General features: G+C 25.8%; 1 long non-coding RNA gene across 1 annotated transcript; it reads left to right on the forward strand.

The window, feature by feature from the left end:
- The first annotated feature begins 10,770 nt into the window (after positions 1 to 10,770).
- Positions 10,771 to 21,348, forward strand: LOC111620690. The gene is made up of 3 exons (XR_002755947.1): positions 10,771 to 10,813; positions 15,332 to 15,474; positions 20,865 to 21,348. It is a non-coding gene; the product is annotated as an uncharacterized LOC111620690 (long non-coding RNA).
- Positions 21,349 to 23,863: the final 2,515 nt, after the last annotated feature.

A 23,863-nucleotide genomic window follows, 5' to 3' on the forward strand; every position in this document is an offset into this window, starting at 1 on the left:
TTGTAAATTTTGTAATAAGGTAATTGAGGTAAAACCTGGCAACTTAAGCCTGTGACGATCAATATCAAAACGAATTTAAACCGTCCTCGTGTTCTGCTGGCATACTTCTATATTACGTCATTTCCACTTTCACTTTGAATCGAATAAATTTAGACAAGAATGCCCGGTTTCTCAATATGTAGGATATAATATATGTAGGCAATTGGGCCAGGTTTTCACCCAGTATGAGATAAAACTGGCCAGCTATATGTTTAAACTTGGCCTCCTCGGTCAGGTTTAAACTTATTAACAGGGGCAAGACACTATTAAAATTGAGAGCACTGTGACGAAAACTTTCAGCCCTGTATTGAGACCATGTCACAATTTTTGCTCGTTATTTTTAGAAATAAGTTCTTGCAAACGGAATTTCCTTAAATTCTGCCTATCTTTTTGGCCAGCTTTCGTGATTCCATACATTGTTAAATTTTATCGGGCCAGGTTTGTCTGAAAGCGTATGGCCAGGTCAATTCGAATCCACCCATTCCAACTAAACACTCAATTCTCGTTAATATTTTCAGAATGTAAGAGTTAAACGATAAAATGCGTGTTAATCTTAGTTGGCCAGGTTTATATGATGGCCAGGTTTTATCTCAATTGTCTTATTTTCTGCATAAAGTATTTTTAAGTGTTTTTATGGTCTTCTTAATATGACAGCATTAGTTTCATTGATTTCTTAATAAGTTTCGAAACTATTACGATATTTTTTAATGAAAATTATCTTTTAAAATCATACAAAATTTATAGGAATCATGAATAATTGTTACAAAGTTAGAGAAGATTGTAACAATTTTTATACATTTTTGTCACTTCTTTCAAAATTTTATAATATTGTCAATTAGTAACAGTTTTTATGACTTCTTTACAAGTTTCAAAGTAAAATTTTATTAAATGTATAATTAAAAGTTTATTTTAAATGACTTATTTTTATATATTTAATCATAATTTATTTCTAAATTGAAGAATTTGTACAGATATATAAGTTTAACAGGAAGCCTGTAATATGAAGATAAACCACAAAAAATTCTCCAAAATATTAGAATTGAGAATTTCATATTTTTGATGACATAATGACAATCTCTGAAAATATATTTAACTCATTTTTCTATTCAAAAGTAAAAGAGTCAAAAAATATCAAGTCAACCAGCTTACATCGTTACTGATTTATATCAGGTTTTGTTATTTTTATACGAAAATAATGTCTTTCTTCGTTTTACTTTATAAGAAAACTAAAAAAAATTGATTTTGGAAAACAAATTTTTTGTATTTTTTTAAATTAAAAGTCAAAATTTTTCTGATTTTTTTTGATAAAATTCAGAACTTTTTTTAAATGAAAATTCAAAATTCATTTCTGACTTTTTGATAAAAACGCAAAAATCTTTCTGACTTTTTAAATAAAAATTCAAACTTATTTTTGACTTTTTGATAAAAACACAAAAATCTTTCTGACTTTTTAATAAAAATTCGAAATTATTTTTGACTTTTTGATAAAAACACAAAAATCTTTCTGAGTTTTTAAATGAAAATTCAAAATTCTTTTCTAATTTTTTATAAAAACACAAAAATGTACTGTACATACTTTTTGTAACTTGAAACACTGTTTTAATCTTAACTTTTTGAGAGGTCTTTAACAATTTTTCGATTTCGTGGCAAAGTTTCAATAATTCCTAACAACATAGCTAACAATTTGGCAATTATTAATGAGGATTTATCACACCACAATCAAAGTGTGACCAGATTAGAACTTGTGGTGTGATAAGCTCTCATTAATAGGCAAATTTGTAGCTACATTGAAAGAAGAGAAAATATAATAATCAAAGGGCATGAAGCGTTTTATAACAAATTTCTAACAATTTTGTAAATTTTGTAATAAGGTAATTGAGGTAAAACCTGGCAACTTAAGCCTGTGACGATCAATATCAAAACGAATTTAAACCGTCCTCGTGTTCTGCTGGCANATGTGAAACTTTATATAAAATTATATATTTTACATTTATTTCATTTATTTCTTAATATTTTTATTTTATAAACAACAATTTCATAAATATTTTATTACAATAAATTAAAATCTTGATCATTTTATAATTAATTAATATACATATACACTGGTTGTAAGTAAAACTGTAAGCGAATTTTTTAAAATTTTATAACTTGTTTGTTGGAAAAAAACGCATCTATAAGGCTCCAATAATGGGCGTAGATGGTCATTCATTGCAATTTATACCTGTGTAAAAGGTTAACAAATGTAAAAAATATATAGGTTGTATAGATTGTATAGAACATTTAGATGCATGTAAAATAATCGATTAGTAAAGGAAATGGCTTTTATAAGGAGAGAAAAATGATAGAAAGTAAGATATAACAGGCATAAAGCCATAAAAAGTAGCAGCCATATAACAGGAAAAGTCATAAAAATCAATAAAATTACACTGTTCTGTATATGTATTTTCTAAATAAAATTAATTTTACAATAAAATACACCAAAATTTACAAGAATTCACGATTATCAATTATAAAAAATTTCGTATATTGGACTGAAATTGTAGACCTATAAATGCCCACTGTCATCTATCTGTCTGTCTGTCTGTCCTTCCTTAATCTGGAGAATGCAGTTAGATAGATAAAATTCGAGACAAGAAATGAAAAGCTTAAGGTAAGGAGGCCCGTTTAATAATATATAAACTTCCTGTTTACACCTAAAATTACGTTATTTCAATTCAAAAATTTTTCCCTGAAAGGCATTAGATAGATGACCGGCACGACTAGATTGCTAACAGGAAAAGTATGATGTACAGGGGAAAATTGACACTACTAAAATTGATAGCATTCTGACGATGTTACAATTCGAGACTTCAATATGGCGCCAAACGGATTATCATTTACTCGTTAATTATTTTAATTTATACTAAAGAAATTGATTTTAATTATATTTATTAGAAATAAAGGGAAAAGAGAATTTGTCACGTAGTAATGTAAATAGAGAAATTAGTTGCAGAACGTCTACAACAAATGAAGTTGATAGAGAAAGTAGAAAGAAAAGAATAGTCTGCAATATAGTAATAACGACATCTTCATTACTTTTCTTTCTCTTTAAACGTTCGTATTTTCAGTTGAAATAAGTGAAAGCGATCAATGAAAAGCGAAAGTTCAGCGACAAGCTTGTCACAATGGCAATAACAATACAAACAAGAATTGTCAGAAAGTATTTTATCGATTCTCGTTGTCTACATGAAAACAAACCGGAAAAATATCAAAAAGAAATTACTTCTAAGAGTACTCTTTAATCCTTTCTTAAAAGGTGTACCCTTTTATATCTAATGTTATTACAAATGTATGCTGCTGCTGCTGCTGCTTCTTCTTCTTCGTCGTCTTTTTTGTCTAAGTCCAAGAAAAAAAATGGTTTAATAAAGATTTTAATAAATATTAAAATAAGAAAAAAACGAAAATATTTTTATGAATTTTCTAGGATTTTAGAGAGAAATTTTAATTTTAAAGATGTGTGCTTATATTTTGTGTGTTTGTGTTTGTATGTATCTATGTTTCTTATGTTTATGTTTGTGTGCTTTGTGTGAGTGCGATGATAATAAAAAATTAAAGCAAAACAATAATGGCAATATAATTATGAAACAGGTAACTACCGTATAAAGAAAAATAACGACTTACGAAGTAAATGAAGATAAAAATGGCAATCTCTGAAGCAAATAATTATAAAAGTAACAGTTCATAAAAAAAACAATAAATATGACAGTATACGATGTAAACAATCATAAAAAATGGCAGTATAGAAAGCAAATATTTTGAAAGTATTTTTATTGCTGATACTTACAACATTATTTATCCTTTTATTTGGATTTTATTTAAATTTTAAAAATTAATCAAATAACTGATATAATTATAATTTTTAACCAGCTATTATTTACTGTGACATCGTCACAATACCGGGCCACAATTTTCTTTCACAATGCTCTCAATTTTAGTAGTATCTTGCCCCCTACATCATACTTTTCCTGTTAACAATAGAGCCATGCCGTTCAAGGAAAGAGATTTTGAATTAAAATGACATAATTTTCGGTGTAAATTGGAAGTTCGTGTATAGTTAATCTGATCCTTCCTCCCCTAAGCTTTCCATATTTGGTTTTGATTTTCATCTATCTAAGTGCGTTCTTGATATTAAAGAAGGACAGACAGGCGGCCTCTAGTTTGAATTTATAGTTCTGCAATTTTTGAAAATTACAGCCAAATTAAGACCATAGGGAAAATTTCCAGTACGCTCTTAATGCTCATTACTGACGTTTTTCAAAAATTCAATGGATTTATAAAAATCGAAATTATTTCTTAAAAAATTAATTTCTTTGGTATTTTCGGTTGTATTTTTTTCGAGACGATTACCTTCTTTACATAAGATTTCGAACAGTTGACCAAAAAGTCGATTGTATGGTTGCTTTTAACAGATAAGCTGTCTCCTTCCTTGACATCAGATGGTATTTATGGGGAGACGTTATCAATGACGAAATCTTATTTTTCTTGCACCAAAATAGAATGAGTTTCTTCACTAGGAAACCTTTAAACTCGATAATGGTTTCCAATATATTCGAATTTTTACCACTGAATGTTAATAGAAACTCCTGTATTCTGCTTCAAAACTGTAATAGCTTTGGTAAAAGTAATTTAGGTAGTGTCTGGGATATTTTAGTAATTGTTGTAATAAAATTAAGTAAACTTCAAGTCGAAAATAAAAGAATTTAAGTATTAAAAGTAATAGAATGTGGCTATGGATACCAGAAAATGTACAAAACGGGTATAATGTGTGTATTTTTATTTAATTTTATGTGAAACTTTATATAAAATTATATATTTTACAAGAAGTTTCACATAAAATTGCATAAAAATACATGTTTAAATGTTTGTAAAAATACAAAAATGATTGTAAAAAACGTGGAATTGAAATTTTTATAAAAATACAAAAATTACTTTTCATTTAAACACTACAAAGTTTATTGCTATTTTTAAAAAATACAAAATTATCTGCGAAAAAAAAATCAAATTTGCTTGTTTTTCAAAAGTACAAAATGATTATTTGTAAAACTGTAATTGGTTAATTGGTTGTTAGTAAAAATTGAAATTATTTTTGAATTTTTTACAGCCAAATTGGTTGTAAAAATGCAAAAATATTTATATTAAAAAATACAAAAGTTGACTGTAAAAAAAAAATAATAATAATAAAGTGACAACAATCGTACTGTAGATAACACGTGAAAAATAGTAAAATTAGTAAAAGGTACTCACAAAATTGGCAATAAATCGAACAAAAAATACACAATAATAAAGACAGTAGAAAATATACGAAATATTACAGTAATTGTTCACAACAAATATTTATGAAATATAATTGTTTCGTACATTTGTTACTTTGCTTTGTTATAAAATAATAGTAACAAATGAAACTAAAAAAGAAATACAAATAATATAAAACAAAAATAATAAAAATACGTAATATAACAATATATAAAAAACAAAACAAAAAACAGTTAAATAACAAAAGTAAGCAAGAAACACAACATAATAAACTTAAATAAATAAATAAATAATCACAAATAAAGAAAATTTGCTAATTAAATGATATTTTTTTTAAAAAAAAAACTTTTTCTAAAATTAATTTAAAAAAAATTGAATTTTTATGTTAAATACAAATTGGCAAAAATCCTATTTTAAAATTATAATAAATTTGTTATTTTGTATCCATTTTTTTATATAATATTTTTAAAAATTAAAAAGAAATAATTCCATTTTTCTTAAATAAAATAAGACGGAGAGTATTTAAAAAAAATGAATTTTATTCTAATTTTTTTCCTGAAAACATATTAACATTTATCAAATATAACTTTTTCAAAATGTAGTTTATAACTTATAAAACAGGTTTTTTTTCAAAAAAAAAATTGTATTAAAAATACAATAAAATTGTAATTTTAAAAGATGTAAAATTGAAAAAAAATAACAAGAATAAATAATGATTCTATAAGTTTTTCTTCTTGTTAGTTTAATTTTATATAGCATTTATCCGATTAAAGTTTCTCATTCTTCATCTTTATCTGGAACAGAATTATAACAAAATTGTTAAAAAAAAAAAAAAAAAAATTTATGGCCGATATTTTCTAGAGATAAATAAGAAAAAATTCTTGTGAAACTTTCTAGATAATTTTTTTTAAGATATAAAGGCAAGATGTTACTTTTATTAATCCTCAGAATAATATAAATAGTTTTATTAAATAAAATAATATAGGATATATATATATATATATACGCCGTTGTCATAATGATGGATAAATCCATAATAAAAGAAGAAAATATCTTACTAATATAGGTGGTTCGTTGCTAAATATTGAAGATAGATTGAATATAGTTTATCAATTTCATAACGTTGATTGGTTAGACGTGAGATTTCTTTATCGCCGATTGGTTAGATGTAAAGTTTTCTTAATTCGTTAAAGATACAGATTTTTTCACAATTAGAGATGCGATTTTTTTATCATTGATTGGTTTTCTTAATGATGATTGGTTGGAAGAACAATTTATAACGACGATTGGTTGAAGGATTTTTTTGTTACTCTTTTCATCCTGTGGACACTAAGTCTTTTTCAGGTCCATCATGGATTCGGCCAAGTCCACAATGAGGTGGATGGTGATATATTGGACTTGACTTATTCATGACGTACCACCCCCGAAAATTCTCGAAGTTATTCGATTCCGTCCAGATTCGATTCAGGATCTCCCAGAAGGGTAGGTTGACTCCTTAACCGCCTCGACTATCCGGCCGATGATTGGCTGAAGGTTTGAAGGTACAAATTTCTTAACAATGATTGGTCGGAGTTCGAGATACTCCAATTTCTCAACAGCAATTGATTGAAAATGCGATTTTCTTTATGATAATTTAATTAACGAGTTAGAAATAGATAAAATAACGTATCTCGCATTTCCTAACGCATCTCTAATCAATTATTATTATAACACTTACACTCCATTCAAGATTTTTTATTTTCCAAGACCATTCATCATCTTCTAAGACAATTTGTATTAGATCCAACCTTGAAAACTATAGAGGATATCCTTTAACGTTATATCGCTTGTACAGAACACTTAAAATGATAACAGCAAACAAACACGTAAGCAGGTTACCCATACATAATCTATATATATATATATAGCGTAGGTTAAATTCATGAATTACTTATAAAGTAACATTAAAATCTCTAATATAAATTATATGTGCTGAAATATGATACCAAATGAGATTTGTTTCTATAATAGAATGAAGATATTAAATTTCTCCAACTAAAAATATAAATTATCAATATTTTTCATTATAAAATTGGGTTTTACTTGATCAATATTTTGTTGTGTTGTTGCACGTTTCTATGTAAACTCGCACTCTATATTAAGCGCATTTTATGTATTCAAAAAATTTAAATATTTATTGTATTGTTTAGCATTTGGCATTGATTTCTCCTTCTAAATATACATTTATTTTTGTTACATTTATCTTTTATATGTTGACAACCGTTTTCTTATTTTAGAAAATACAAAAATTGAACATAATGGTTATCGTGCTTTTCGTGATTTTTCAAGCGTTACGTTTGTCCATTAATTCAGGAAATTATGTTGTTTCAAATTTGTTTTTTTTTTTTTCTTGTCTTGAAAGGAAATTAGTCAAAACTTTAAACAGAAATGATCAATCTCCATCTAATGGAGCCGAAAATTTGGGTGAATTCAAATTCATAATGGACTGTTCTTAGATTAAAAAGCAAGAAACTGAAGTCCTTCTGATAGCTTAAAATTGATAATTTGCTTAAATTTAATTATATTTTAATTAATGTAAAAAATATTTTAAAAATTCTCCTATTTATTTTTTTACTTTTTTATTTTATTATTCCTTCCTATTTTTAGAGACTTTCCTGTTGAAAATACATTTCTATACCTAAGTAGAGGTGTATTACGTCTATTCAAAGTATTATAAAATTCGATAAAATTCGCAACAGAGCTTATTAAATTTTGAATTGAATTCTTACTAAATTCTTCGATATCGAATTTTTTCCAGTGTAATTCATATTGTGTGAATCATTAATAAAACGTTCGATCCACTGTTTTATATACAATAAGGATAATACTTTAAAGCCACTTCCCTAACACCCTTAATTTAAATATATACATATAATTTAATTTTATGTATATAAATCTTTATATACAATAATGCCCCCACAACTTTGAGCTTTAATGTAGAAAATATACAGTTTAATTGTGCAAAAAAAAATCTCTATAAATTTATTTCAAATGATATATCGTAGTTAGAAGCTACTCTTCAAGTGATAAAGATCGAAACAAATTTCTAAATATAATAAAAATTTTTATAAATAAAAGGTTTTTCTGCTCACTCGATTATTTGATAGGATTGATTTTAGTTTGTTATCTCCTTCAAGCGTCATTAATTTTATAAAAATTTCCTAACAGACACGAGAAATTTTTATATTCAGACGAATAAAGATGATATTAAATAAGCTTTAAAAATATTTTAAATTAATATTTTTACAGCGTATTCTAAAAGCCTAGAACAACCAAAAATGCCCTCTTAAACGCACTTTTTTTAACACTAGAAGAGGTTAAAGTTTAGACTAGTAAAAATTTAAGATTCTCTTGCATTTCTTGGCCCTTTAGCACAGCACAGAAGCTGAAGAGAGGAGAGATTAAGGCTTTACTTCAGTACTGCAGAGCAGCATCTTAGGGGGCAGCTAGTCTGACCTTTAAACCCTTCTATTCGCGTTGAAAGTTGTGTTTATGGTAGTTTTTGGATTTATAGGCTATCAGAACACGCTATAAAAACATTACCGCGAAACATCCTGTATAATTAATTAGTTTACTTAATAATTAAACTTGCTTAATTAAATAATGTAGTTTAAAAATTAAAGAAATTAATAAACGCCTCGTTATTCGGTTATAGTTGCTGTTATAACATTAATTAATGATAGTGATTAAAATTTTATGCGTATAACACGTTATCTGACGCAACGCGATAACGCGTCGTTCCTTTTAAACGCATCGCTTCCTCTATATAACGCTGATACACTTTCGCCATTTTAAAGTTAATGAACAACAGATAATTAGTATAATAGAAATTTACAAAATTTAATTGATTATCTGGCTTCGGATGATTAATTACATTAAAACATTTTAAATTACGTAAAAGCTCTATCGATATAAATTCGAATTAAATTCCTATTCTTCTTTCATTAATCGAAGACTTTTTCAGAAAATCTATCAGCAGTTACACCCTAAAATTGTTATATAATAATTAACAGAATCGTGTAAAAGATTCGAATCGTATATAATTTATATATAATTATCAGTAATTTAATTTTTAATTATTAAAAATATGGACAGAAAAAGGGATGAGAAGAGGGTAAATAGTATATTTAGCTGAGGAAACTCTTAAAGAAGAGAAATTTCTAAAAAAAAAAAAAACAGTGAATGGGGAAGCTGAAAAACATCTTCAGATGAAAAAGATGAAGAACAGTTAATGAGGAAGCTGAAGAACAGTAAAAGAAAAAGCTGAAAACAATGTATTGGAAAGCTGAACATTCTCAGTTCATTTTCCTCACAGTTGAGGAAATTCCTAAAGACGAACAAGGGAAAAAACACTTTAGTTTTATCTAAACATTTTCTTGAAAATAAATAAAAACAAAAAATTAATATAAGATGCCAAATTATCAAAAAATCTATACACGGTTTATTATCTCGACATAACATTTTTTAATCGTTTATCCTTCCTTCCTTCTTTTCTACATGATCCTTTTTAGTAAGCTAATTAAACAGGGCAGCAGTTCTGATCAATTTTTCTACTTATACGTTCGCATCTTAATTGTTTCAGTCCCAATCATCGTCATCGTAAACGTATTCTATTCTGTTTCATCCGGATATTTTTATCGTTAAAAATAACGTTCGTTACCTTAACGAACGTTCGTGACGTTTCGCATGTAGATTTCGTAATGAGATATCGAAAAAATAACGGTTATTTTATCAAGTCAACTGTTTAATTTTGAATTTTTTTAATTAATTTTTTAATAATACAAAAAAATAAAGTATAAAAAAAATTATTAAAACGGGTAAATTTGAGCTCATATTATGTCCATACTCCTGGCATTTGATGGTTTAATATTGGCTCCACTCCAAATGATGGTTCCGTTTATTGAACGGCTATAGAAAAGTAGATGAAGTAAAACGTTATTCTGTAGGATACGATCGGAAATTCTTTCTATACTACACTAGAAAAGAATTTAAAAACTAAAAAAAAAATATAAAATAAAAAAAATTATAACAAATTGCTTCATATCTTCTATTTTTTTTCCCCTTCACTTTTTGGTAAGTCGTTAATGTCGAAACGTCAACATTCTGCTAGAAAATGTTTTATTCAAACGTATTTTGCATTCTAAAAATGTTTCTAAGCTTCAAAAAATAGCAAAATATTTTTTTTATAATTTTTTTTTAAAAAAGAAACTAATTATAAAATTGAATTTATTATTTTAAATCGCAGCTGAAGATTATTATGAAAAATGATCCAAATTTAAATTTATTTTATTTTATTTTATTTTGAAAAATTTAAATCGATAAATGTGATAAATTTTAAAGATTTAAAAATCGATTTTAAAATTAAAATTGTTATTTTAATATTTTTACTTTTGATAGAATCAAATTTAGAATCGATGTGAGCCAAGAAAAGATCCTTGAAAAGGTAAGAATTAAAGTATTTAAAGTACGTTTCAATGTTAAATGTTTACATAAATTCTCTTTAATATTTACAATGGAGAATTTAAATCTAATAGGCAAATAGCCGACATTTTTATATTTTTATATCTGAAAGGTTTTTGTTGACATTTTTGTTCTATTTAAAGTAATTTTTTTTTACCGTTCGAATTAGCAATTTCTGTAATGAGTTCGACTCGTGTTAAAGAAATTTAAAAACAATTTATCAATTAGTTAATCAGCACTATAATTAATAAAATTAATTTAAATTACATTTAAGTCGGTTAATTCGGTTAACTGACTTTTGGGCTGTCCTGTAGGTGTGAATATGTAATCGTTAAAATTAGAGAGAATTTTAAATATAATTTTTTCCCCTTTCAGAAATATTATTTAAACTGAAAAGAAAACAATTAAAAATTTAAATATTTTAATGAATTTTAATGATAAAAATTCGTTAATTATTTGAATAGAAAATTTTTGCAAGCAAAAATTTCAATTCGAAGAAATTTGCATTCAAATAACGTTTCTATAATTCTACTTACTTCACCTTTATTACGCATGCTTTAAGTAATTTATATAATATATTATGCAGGTCTGTGTCTTCAGTATGCCAAAATGTAAGAGGTACTGCACATAGAAGAAGCGCTGCAGGACCATTTAATCAGGCCCCCGAACATAAAGAGGCCTCCGAAATTCGGTATTATAAATATAAAAACACGATATAAATTCAAGTTTATTTTTCATAAATGATAAAAAGCTTTATTATGATGTCCGGAGAAAAGTAGGTCTTTCTTTTGTTGCAGATTTAGGCCCTATCTCACGTTACTTGGTCGCATGGGATAAGTGGCCAAAGTATCTCTTCGAGTGCCATAAAAATATATAAATAATATCAATACAATTTTTATTATTTATCAGAAAGACCTTTATTACTTACAAGACTAAATTTTGTGGCCCTCTCTGCCCAAATACCAATCTGTTAGCCTCCCTTATCTGGGCCTGACGAAAATACGTTATTACTTGTTTGTACTTTTATTTCTACATAAAAAAGTACAAACAAATTCGCTCTATAGTTTAACTATAAAATGTAAAACTAAATTCAATCCGAACAAACGAAGTAATTCACGTCTTCATACGTGTTAGCAATTTAATTCGAGTTTAGAAGCAAATCCCAAATTAAAAATTAGAAGTAATGTGAAGCTAAAGAATGCCAAAAACTCTCCCAAAAGCATAAAAACAATATAAAATTTTTTAATTTAAATTATAAAAACACCATAAAAGGCTCTTAAGCAATTTAATTCTAGTATCAAGTTTTGCATATACCACTTTAAAAATACAAGGTGAGTCAAATTTTTTCGTATAAAACACAGACAAATTGAACAGATGTATTTGAAAGTGAGTATATGAGAGTCCGTGAGTGTGAGTAATGAACGTGTGAGCGTATTGTGCATATGAATGTAATAGTGAGCGTGAGAGTTTGTGAGTGATCGGGAGCAAGGCGTGAGCGTGAATATAACCAAGTGTACGTATCTGCAAGAGTTTGTGAGCATAGATATAAGACAGCGTAAGCAAGTGCGTGAGAGTGATGTGTGAGCATAAATATAAGCAAAAGTAAACAAATGCTGTGAGTGTGTATATGAGCGTGAGTATAATAAAGTATAAATGAGCGTGTGAGCATAAATATAAGCGAGCTTAAGCAAGTGCGTGGGAGTGAGTGTGTGTAAGAACAATATGTGTACTTACACACAAACACACGTTCAGTTAGATTCTACCCATACATATCATATTCTGTGATTAGTAAAGTGAACCCTTGCCTGTATTCACAGGGGAGTTTCGAATCACCTAGTAAAATTTTAAAACATCAACAAAGCACAATTTTATTTTTAAACCGTAAGAAAATTGAGATTTTTTCACATAAAACAATTAATAAAACGAGGGGAAATAATGAAAAAAAATCAAAAATTGAAGAAGATAACACGTGTACGCAGAGCCATAGAAAGATAACAACGTTCACTTCCTATCACTGATATTACTTACACACCCAACAGGCATACTTAATAACAAGTCATTGAAGCTCTCTATTGATTGGCACAATATTCTTTTTAAAGATTTCACCACTTAAAAGAATATTTAAAGTGCTTTTAATATGTATTTTATCAAAGAAAAAAAGAAATTCTCCATTATTAGGCTTATTGTTATCATCAAAATAGCTACATATTGATCTTTTGTCAGGTTAATATCTGACAAAAGAGCAATGTGTAGCCTTAATAAATATGCATAAAAGTAGAATTTTATATTAATTATCTTAAAAAATCAATTATAATTTTAAAATATTTTCTAAAAATTTTATTTTATTTTTTTTTCGATACACGTGTTTAAGTTAAAGACATCATTTCGATAACCTGAGATTTATGGATCAATAAAGAATATACCTCCGAAAATCCATGAAGTGATTTTTCAATATGATTTATATTACGTTGGCATCTTCGTCTTTCTGCTTTTTTTCCCATTAAAATTGCATTTTTTTTTTCTAAACTGCACACGAGAAATTTTGATTGGAGTCATTCGTTACTGCTTAAAGGATGCTAATTAATTTAATGGGAACTAATTTATATCAATCAAAAATTGAGAGAAATGGGTAATACAATGTAAAAGTGAGAAATCACTATAATTATTTTCCATTTTTATGTGTTTTTTCTTGTTCTACAGATATTTTTATTTTGCTCCGAAGCGACGTCGCATCCGAGCGCGTCGCGTCGCGTGCCTTATAAATACACCTTTATTTTGTTTTTTATGAAACTTAAAAATGAAATTCGTTTAAATAAATGAGCAAAATAATTTATATTGTGTTTTTACAAGAAAATGATTCGATAATTTTAAATTACAATAAATTGTTTTCGTAATGAAAGCGGTGCGCGATGTCGCGACGTCTTTCGCACATATCTAAAAAATTCGCAATAAATTACGTATTTTAACATGAATTTACATAAAATATTATAGTAAACAAAATAAAGCATCCAAAATAACTTTGAAATAACACTTTATGTGCATTTTTTTCACTCACGACGACGTGACGCTATGGAAGCGACGTCGCGACATTATCTTAAAAAATTGCTAATGTATTATTTAAAACAGCACAAAAACAGAAAATTACATTTACTTGGCACACGTTTATGAAAAAAAAAATTTAATAAAACCATCAAAATAACCTCAAAACGAAGAAATAGTGAGGTAAAGACCGTGACAGACAGACATTATAACCTAGTTTCTTTTATAAAAACAATCTTCTCCAAATCTAGAAAGCATTTCGAGTTAATGATATTTGTGTTTTTTTTATTTTTTTATCTTAGTTCTTGTCAACAAGGTTTCTAGAATTTTGTTTTTTTTTTCTTGTTTCTTGTTCTTCCAGATGTAAGAAGGATCACAAACACAAGAAATAAACGAGATAAAAATTACAGAAAGTGATCGATCATCATCAATTTTCTCGTGTTTTCTGCATAAAATTCAGTTTATAAAAATGCAGAAATTTTTTCTTTTTTTATTTGTATTTTTTAAAATTAATTAATATTTAATTAACAGGATCATGAATTATGTTAAATAATTAAAATGTATTAAAAAATTTTATTGATTTTTTTCTTTTCATTAATTTTTAGTAATAAAATAAAATAAAAAAATATTGTTGTATGAAAATGCATTTATTGATTTTTAGAATTATTGAATTTTACTGTATTTGTTTTATATTTAATTATTTTTAATATTTTCATTGAATGTTAAATTGTATTTTTTTTTCAATTATTTTCAATTCAATTGTACTGTAAGTCTTCAATAAAATTTCTTAACCACTTTCTCATAGATTAAGAAAAAAAAAACACTACAAATTTTGAATTTTTTCTAATTTGTAAAATGAAATTTTACATCGCTCTACTTCTAAGATTAACAGTAAAATCTTCATTAAGTCCGTCCCCACTCGAGATGTGACATATCACTCCCTCTATCTCCCCGCCCCCTCGACCTTTAGCCATCAAAATTACATAACATCAATGCTCCTAATATACAAACCTCCCTGCAAAATTTCATAAATGTTCGACAAAAGACACAGGAGTTATTAAGCTTCGAATTGGGTGAAGAAAATCGTGCTCCTCCCACACACACTAACATCCATACACAGGAAAAAACACCCCGAATTTTGTTTTCCATTTTTCAATATTTCAAGGTCATCGAGTCCTAAAAATCTTGGGGGGTCTTTTTTGATTTATCGCCATATTTTCCCTCATATAACAGCTTCTAAAGTAAAAGTTCGTAAAACGTTTTTAGATGTAAGAAATATCATTTCTGCTTTTTTTAAATCTTGCAGACAATATCTTTCTATTCTTAAAGCATTATGTAACTCCTTTGTAAAGTCTATATTAATTTTTTTTTAAATTGAAATTCCTCTTTTAGTATAAAATATTGTTCAAAATTGTAATACAGTAACTTTTTTTTATTATTTTATTTTCGGTCGAATGTACAGAGTGTAACTGACGTAAGGAGAATAACTAATGGAGGAAAGAAGTTAAAAAAGAAATCTTTAACAGATCATTTGATTGATTCAACTTTGGATAACAACAAAGCTTGATAGATCTTACTGATCATTTGGGAATAATACTCTTCTATGTACGTAGAATATAAAATACTCTTTCAATATAATTCAATTTTGTCATTCTACTTGAATTTCTATTATAATTTCTCTTAGAAAATGTATAAAAAAATTATTTTTTTAATCCTTTTGGGTAAACTTTTCAAAAGATCTTTTTAAACTAATTTAATTTTTTTAATGTTTATTCCATTTTCTAATATAGAATTGTATGTTTAACAAAAATTAGAAGTTGTATTTTTCTACGGTTTATTTTAATTTTTAATTCGAATTTGGATTAAAGTTAAAATTATATGCGAATAAATTCGTTTAAAAAATGTAATTATAATCGTCGTATAATAGAAACAATGCTACTAACAGCAGAAACAACAGATACAATAATAGCAAAAATATTAATTAACGTTGCTGTTGTTGTTTGTTGTTATAATAACACATCAACACTGGCAACAACCATTTATCAGCGTCAACAATAGCAACAACAACAACAGTAGGGCAAAAGCATCAACACCAGTAGCAACAAAGCCAACACGACGACAATAATAAATCAGTATCAACAGCAAATAACAAAACCCCTTTACATCTTAATACTTATCTAATTTGTATAAATGCATAATTATTCATCAATGTCATCGCTAACGACAATAGAAAACGTTAAACCAACGACAGCAATGACGTTAAGCAATTTCTATTGTTTACGTAGAAACACATCTTAGATGTAATAAATTATAGAATTGTGTCTTCTGCATACAAATTACTATAAATTTTACATACCCGTAGAAACATTTTTCTTTAGAAAACAGTAAATAAATAAATTCAAACACTGCAGTATTGGAAAATGTAGTTTCGATATCAAATTTTCTATAACGGTTCCAATTCTTTATTACATTCTTATGTATATATTTATTTTCTGTTTCGTTCCGGTTATCCGTTCTTCCTCTTATTGAAAACAAAAACTACTAGTTGATGCGAAAATTCAATTGAGATATATATACGTTAAATAAAACTTTCCTTCTTTGTTTTCCTAGAAAATAACCAATTTCCATCTTAGAAAATTCTTTATTTTATAAGAGAATATTGAATAAAACAATATACAGATGTGTTTTTATTACGTTTTTCTTTTTTTCTATAAACTAAACGAATTTCCTTAATGTGTTTTACAATGTTTGGTCACTTGCTTACAAACAACAGATAAAACATGTGTATAAGTATATTTATGTATAAAAATTTAACTTAAAACACTAATTAAAGTATAATTAAACCATTGGAAATTAATTTAACTGACATAAACATCTTTCTATCCCCTTAATTATGCTTAAAGTATTCAGTAAAGCTGTTTACTATCTTATAGAAAAAGATAAGATTATCCTCATTAGAATGTTACCAAGGCAAGACAGTGAGGAAGAAAGACTTATTTTGTTGATAAGAAAGTAATCACTAAGAAAAAAAGATGCAGCAGATAGAAAAGTTAAAAAGAAAATCACATGGTTGCTGATCATACTGATTGGAAAAGGATATATGTCTGCTTTGGTAATAGAGGATACAACTGATCTGGGATGCATCAGTTAAGATTAGGAATTAGTTCATCAGTAAGAGATGAACAGAAAGGATGTGGTAACATAAAACGAAGTCTTTGATAGAAAACATTATAATCAGCAAAATATTTTTTAAAAATAATAATGAACTATCACAATTAATTATATATAGTTATTACTTTAAATACTCAAAATGGCAGCATTTTAAACTGATTAAATCAGAAATAAAGAAGAAAATCAACAAAAATATAACTAACTAAAGCTTTTATCTATTATTTAAGTTAATTATTTACATTCAATACTTTGATTTTATAATTTAAAAATATATAAAAACAGAAAGCATCACTCTCAATTTATGTATGTATACCACATCAGTTCTGATGATTAATTTTAAAAATCTGCATATATAATACCACTTTACTCCAATAATATGTAAAATATTATTAGAAATTCAAGTTAGTTGTCAATTCAAATATTCCTTGAAGGTTTTTCAATTAAAATTAAAATTAAAAAAATGTCTTCCCTCAACATGTACAGTACAGTACTCATGAGACTTGTATTTCTTAGACACATGTTTGTATAATTAATAAAGTATTTTGTGAAGGAAATTATGTTTTTTTTTTTTTTTTTGTACAGAAGAAGCTAAAATGTAATGATAAAACATGGCAAATAAAATAATTTAATGTATTTAACATGGTTGACATTTCTAGGGTGTGTATCTCATGGGTAATGTCTCTTAATTAATTAATTTAACTATTTATTAATTATGAACTATGTTTATCACTAAATTCATCAGCAAATTAATTTATACTTTCTCCCGAATTCATCGAATAAACATTAAAAATATTTACTATTTTTTTTTAAATTATAAAACACTTGCATCAAATATTGTGCGACTGTGGCTCCACCCGTGAGCGTCGTTGAAACTAATCCCAAGGTCATATTGTTCGTGATATATTGCGATTTTTTTTTTCAAATTACAAGTAAAAATCGGTAAAAAATATTGAAAATAAAGCTATAAAAATACTTAAGATAGTTATAATTAAGAATATTTTATGTATACAGTATATTTATTACTTTGTTTTATTTATCTACAATATTTAATGTGTTAAATAACAGAAGCGAGACCTTAATAAAATATTTTTTTATGAAGTTTAATAAATTTTAATTTAAAAACTTAAGACAAGTACATATATTTTTATCTATAAAATATAATTTTTAGTTAAATTTTTCATTTAAAAAAAAATAATATTAACAATAAAAAAAATTATTCTCTCTTTTATATGAATAATGTAAATTATTAAACAACTCATAATTTACTTCAAAAAAAATTCATTTTTATATATTTAAATTAATGGCCAACTGTTTTAAAAAAAAACGTTTAAAATAATGATAATAAATTTTTAAATTTAACATAGAAGAAAATTACTTAATCAATATAAAACAGATTGCTTTATTTAAAAAAAAATTATAACTGAAGAAAATAATAATAATAATAATAAATAAAATCTAAAGTATTATTTGCTTTTTTAAAAAAAAATACAAAAGGTTAAAATTTATTTAACTGAATATTAAATACTTTTATATTGATTTGTAATTTAAATATCAGGTAATTTCTTTCTCAATAAAAATGAGGGGAGAATAAAAAATGTTTAAAAATTTAAATTAGTATACCTTTTAAATTATTTTTACGTACATTTTAACGACTTTAAACGCCTCGCTGTTGACATTTTTTTTATAATTTTAACGTTAAAAAAACGATCAATAAATGTCGTTTTAAACGATACTTACTTAAAAATTTTAATTTCGAGAATAAATTTAAAGTAATTGTATAAAAATTAATTATTTTTCTAACAATATATTATTTTTAGTTGGTTTTTATTAAAATTAAAACATAAATTATTAACAGGTAATTGTGTAATTGTAATTAAATAAAAGTCATAACTATTACGCCACCAGTGAGAGTTTCAGGAAGTAATTTCAATAGAATACTGTTTGTGCGTATTGCGATTTTTTTCAGTTAAAATAAATTGAAAAATGATGGAAACATGCACATAATTGCAAAAAATATTAAAATAATTATAATTTGAATAAAAAATATACTTTTTTAACAATGTAATTATGAATATATCTTTATTTTTTTTTCTTCGATGACTCGTGCATGTAACAATAATATTTTAATTTCAGTGGCAATTTTAGGTTGCATGTGCCATAGCCGAGTATGAATTTATGAGGCTTATGTCTCTATTACGTGAAACTTGATAGTTTTTAAGATATTTACCTTAAATACTATCAAGTTTCGAGGCCAATTATCGACAAGTATGTAATTGTGAATGAGCGAGGCCCTTGGAAAGGTTTCTTATGCCTAAAACTTAATAGGGAAATTAGTTTTTTTCTCTTAAGCACACAAAAACAATTTCTAATTTTTATCGAGTTGTCATAACTTAATATATTTAATAATACATGATAAAATTTCATTTTATTTGAATAATTAAATTAAATTATAGTTTAACCCATTTAATTTTTATTTTATAATTAAATTATTGAATACTACATTAATTTCTTAAATTAACGGAGTAATTCGAGGAAATTCTAATAAAATTATTTTATCTCATTCTAGCTAATTTACCAACCATAAGTTTAAACAATTTTTTTATTTCCGTGCTTTTCATATTTTCTAGAATTAATGTCTATATATTTATTCTTTTAATATTCTTAGAATTAATGGAATCATTCTCCTAAATTGTCATAAATTCAATTTGTTTCTTTTCATTCGACAAACTTAAGCTGTTGTACCCTCCATAACCATCCAACTATTTTTATAGGAGTACTACTTTCCATTCTTTACTCATGATAGCTGTCATCATGCAGGTCGACTAGCATAAATGAGGAATCTATGAGTGTCCATCTCCCCCAACAGGCGCCAGTGTGCACTGGTGTACAAAACTAGTGTCCACTTATACACGCGTGTTTGCGCCTCATCAACGTGGAGTTTTCCTAGTTTTCTTCGCATGTTTAACAACCTAAATGGGTCAGTTTCCATAGAAAGTCCTCCGAGAGGCACCACTTTTGGCAATTTGACCAAGTGTTACGTTGCCTTATTTTATCAATGCAATTTCTTGTTTATTGTGCTTGATCTCACTTCGGGTCGATCCTCCCTATAATGAACATAATTACGGCTAAATATATTATTAACAGTAGTAGTTTATACTTAATCTGTAAAGATTAATTTTCAAGCTCAATGTTTGAGACTTATACACTAATATAAGTTCTAATTAATTGTATTTTTTATCTTCAAAATATTTTCAATGATTTTAAGAATATTAGAATCAAGATATATAGCTTTTAAACTTTTTTTGTTGGATTATTGCCTTTTGATTAATTTTCACTTTGTTACTTTATTTCTCTTAAATCTGTAAGCTTCATATTTTCTAAAATATAGCCTAAGTCAAGAAAGCGTTTGATCTTTTTACAGTGATTTTTTCTTTTGGATTTATTCCAGACACTCGGAATTTATTTCAGAATTAGAACAGACAAAAGAAATCTTCTCTGTAGATTTCTGTAATTATCATCTCCTTCTTTTAGCTGTAGATTAATTTCTAAAAATAGCTACACTATATCTAGTTCTAAGGATTCTTATCCAACTTTTCTAACTACCTCTTATACATTTGGCTGTTCTCTTCAATTTATAAGTACAGTAAGTATAAAAACTACTATAATTTTTTTGAAAATCATAAAATTTATGTTATAATCTATAATACTTTTTAGTTTTAATTAATAAGTTTTGTAATTGATACTCATATATTCAAAATATTATTATTACGCCTGTATATAAACTTTAACACGGTGATTAATATGGCCATTTAATTCTGTTATAGATTTATACACTGTTTTGTGACATCACATTTGTAGGAGGCTCAAAAAAGTAAGTGTTCTAAAAGAAGTCTTACACATATGCAGTCAAACCTCTAAACAACGACCACTGACGATAACGTAAAAATGGCCGTTACTTGGAGGTTATTTTGTATGCATTTCAACAAGAAACGTTCCTGAGAAAATTGCCGCGGTTTAGAAGTGACCGTTGTTGGAAGGTGACTCTATTATTAACGTTCGATGATTCTATATACAATTTATATATAACGTTTCTCAGGAGTAAAATTAGTTTATGTTGCTGTTAAAATGACAATGAACTACAACTTCTTCATTGTCCTTATAAAGGATAAATTAACGAAAAAGGTCTTGAGGCTAGATCCTGAGAGCATTTTCATCAATTTTCATCATAAAATTACATAAATCCTTTCAAGTTTCCAATGCAAATTTACTATTTAAAAAATTTGTTTATTTTTATGATATTTTTTAAAAAGAAAGTCAAAAAAATAGAAAAAAATGTAGTAATAATTTTATTAATAAAATACAAATTAATTTTCATAATTTTGTAGAAAATTCTTTGAGAATTTCATCAACTCGAAGCTCCAAGTAATCAATGGATTTCTATGATACTCCGATTCCTAGATATGTTATTTTTTAGATTGTGTCTTCAGGAAAAAATCTAAAAAAGCAACCTTTCTAACTAAATTCACTAACGATCAAGTCAATTTTGATTAATGCAATTTGTTCTAGATACATTAAGTTGGCTACAATAAGAATGATTCAATGACCAAGAACTAATCGTAATTATATCACAATGGCAGTTGATGGATGTAGTAAAGCAATAAATTTTTTTTTTCAGTACTCGAGAGCAATTTTTTAAAGCAGACATCCTAGATATATATAAAAGAAGTTTTTTTAAATTCAACTTTATGAAAAATCACGAGAACTTATTAAAAAATTGAATTAACCTTCAACTTATTGAAGAATTGTTAAGGGATATCAATTATATATTTCGTATATCCGTAATTAAATCTTTAAAAATTAAAATTACTCAGCTAATTTACATGAAATCAAGTTAATTCTAAGAATGAAATTTAAATTAGATTTAAAAAACAAATTAGAATTAGTTTAATTCTAGAAATTCTAGACTTAATTCTAGAGTTAGTTTACTTTACTTAAATTAAACTAAGTTCTAACATTACACTAAAACAACACAACTCGATTTTAGAATTAAACTAGAAATTACGTAATTCTAGAATTCAATTACGATTAAGCTTTGTTATAATATTAAATTAAATTCTAGAGTTAAACCAGAAACGACTTTATTGTAACTTTAATTGTCTTAGTGTTCTAGAATTAAATTGGATGTTTAGCTCTAGAATTAAATCAGGAATGACTTAATTTAGAATTATACTAGAGACGAATTAATTCTAGAAACGATTCACCTAAAATTCATGTTTAAATTCTTAAAGCATCTAATTCAATCTTGTAGTTTAATTCTTGAACTATGTTACACCCGGTTGAATATATATATATATATATATATATATATATATATATATATAGGTATAAATATAGATAAATAATATTATATATAACATTATATTGCCTTTTATAGGCATTTTTATGCATGAAATACAGCTAAAAAGATAAAAGAAAAGGTTTTATTTCGGGGATCGGAAACGGATTAATCTCTTTTACATCGTTTCTTATGGAAAAATTTGATTCGGTTTCCGAACAACTTTAAGGTACGAATTAAGTTCGTAAATCGAGGTTTGACTGTAGTTCAAGAAATTAAACTTGAAAAAAATAATCCTAAAATTTAACCGCATTTAAGAAGAATTTCTAGAATCAATTCTAGTTCAAGTTTGGAAGCGAATCAAATCATTACCATTTTTTTAAAAATTAAAACGCAGAATAAGATTAATGGTAATAACTTAAACATAATTATGAGAAATGTAGTCATTTACGAAAATTTCTTCATTATCATTAATTTTAATGATGATTAAAATTAAGTTTCGTAAGCGTAAAACTAATCGATAAGCTCCATTACTTTCGACAATTGAAGAATCCAATAGATGATGATAAATTTTATAAACCAAATGGGTAATATTAAATTAAATATCGAATTAATTCTAATTAATGCTTAATTATAGAAAAAATGCTAATGATGATTAATGAATTTTCTACGGAAACTTGGTTAACTTTCTCGATCTAATCGATAATTATTTGATTTATGTTATAATTTATAAATTTACAATTTGCAAAAAATTCTTTATAGATAATTTAATAATAATGTTAGTAGCTTCTATTATTTATGATGTTTTATTTGAATTTTAATTCAAAAACCTGCGTTTGAATAGGTCCAATATAAGTTTTTGAAGTTTAAATTGATTTTTTAGTAAGAAATAAATTGCTATTGAAAGTATTAAATTAAACTTCAAAAACTTTTCAAAACTTTTTTTCAAATGCTTGCTAATTTAAAATGTTTTTTAATTTATAATTGCGTTTTATTTACTTTTTATTAAATTTTTAATTGCATTTAATTCAATTTTCTGTTTAATTTCAATTGCGTTTTATTTAATATTCTGTTGAATTATTCAATTGCGTTTTATTTAATTTTCTGTTGAATTATTCAATTGCGTTTTATTTAATTTTCTGTTGAATTATTCAATTGCGTTTTATTTAATATTCTGTTGGGTTATTCAATTGCATTTTATTTAATTTTCTGCTGATTTATTCAATTGCGTTTTATTTAATTTTCTGTTGAGTTACTCAATTGCGTTTTATTTAATTTTCTGCTGATTTATTCAATTGCGTTTTATTTAATTTTCTGTTGAATTATTCAATTGCGTTTTATTTAATTTTCTGTTGAGTTATTCAATTGCGTTTTATTTAATTTTCTGCTGATTTATTTAATTGCGTTTTATTTAATTTTCTGTTGAATTATTCAATTGCGTTTTATTTCATTTACTGTTGCATTTTTTAATTTAAAATTAAATTTTTT

The sequence above is a fragment of the Centruroides sculpturatus genome, unplaced genomic scaffold, assembly GCF_000671375.1.
Source record: "Centruroides sculpturatus isolate CEXI.00-Female unplaced genomic scaffold, Cexi_2.0 scaffold287, whole genome shotgun sequence".
Classification (NCBI taxonomy): domain Eukaryota; kingdom Metazoa; phylum Arthropoda; class Arachnida; order Scorpiones; family Buthidae; genus Centruroides; species Centruroides sculpturatus.